The following is a 971-nucleotide window of genomic DNA, read 5'->3' as shown; positions in this document are numbered from 1 at the left end:
GTCCAAATTTGCCGGAACGAAACCGCATTTCGAAGAGTTCGGGTTTCTGGTTATCGGGAGGGTCGCAAGAATATAAAATCTCTAGGACACACAACCCGCCGTAATCCCACAGAACGTCAACGAACGGTAATGTCCGATGTTGCAAAATGGACTGGCTCACACGTTGAGTGAATTATTTAAGAGCACGCATTTACGCGAAACTCCATCATTCGCCGGCAAGCCGTTTAAAGCAAGCGGCAGTCTGGTAATGTTATACGACCCTCAGCCAGAGGTGGTCCGGGAACAGTATCCGAGGACCGCAATGTGCGTTCGAAATGTCAATGTTCATGTATCCTGCAGTTCACATGTCGACGCGCAATTAGCTGCGTTCTTCATCGACCCACGAGCCAAGTGATCCACCGTTCAGGGTGATTTTATATATATTTATACATGTTTCAATCGTGATTCCCTCGAAATCGTTTAAGATAACTCGGGCGATTCTGAAACTAGTATGTTTATTATGGTTACAATTAGTACACCGTAAAGCTTTCGCTTTTCGGTCCGAGATACGAGACCTCGTTTCAAAATTGAAATATGAATATTTCATTGTGTGTGAGATTGAAAAATCTGCTTTCGCTGATCTTTCATTTTCTTAAAACAACGCAATGAAGCGAATGTTCAAATTCGCACAATTTGAATAAAATGTGCAGAGTATATAGAATACTAACGCAAGCGTTTACTACAATCGACTTTGAAACACTAGACTTTCATCTAGCGCCCAAAGAATTGATTGAGCTATGCGTTTAAAGTATAATTCATTAGACATATGCACATCAAATTATCAGATATTTTATAGAGATTTTAACAATGAGTATAAATTTTGTTTATATTTCTATGGGTTCCGTACCACGCGGCGCTTACGCGTTTTGACAATTCGTCTCTATGCAGTTCAAGCAGTACAATTGCTTTGAAAAAAAGTTCAAAATTTCCAA

At 40.2% G+C, this 971-nt stretch overlaps 1 non-coding gene across 1 annotated transcript; it reads right to left on the bottom strand.

Annotated features, from left to right (window-relative positions):
* Positions 1-255: 255 nt before the first annotated feature.
* LOC113364350 lies at positions 256-410 on the bottom strand. Its single transcript, XR_003366055.1, has one exon. It is a non-coding gene; the product is annotated as a 5.8S ribosomal RNA (ribosomal RNA).
* Positions 411-971: the final 561 nt, after the last annotated feature.

The sequence above is a fragment of the Ctenocephalides felis genome, unplaced genomic scaffold (genome assembly GCF_003426905.1).
Source record: "Ctenocephalides felis isolate EL2017-DRISC unplaced genomic scaffold, ASM342690v1 CF-g0.4_SCAFFOLD_00845, whole genome shotgun sequence".
NCBI lineage: Eukaryota > Metazoa > Arthropoda > Insecta > Siphonaptera > Pulicidae > Ctenocephalides > Ctenocephalides felis.
The sequence above is the reverse complement of the archived record's forward strand: the minus strand, read 5'-3'. Positions and strand labels throughout refer to the sequence as shown.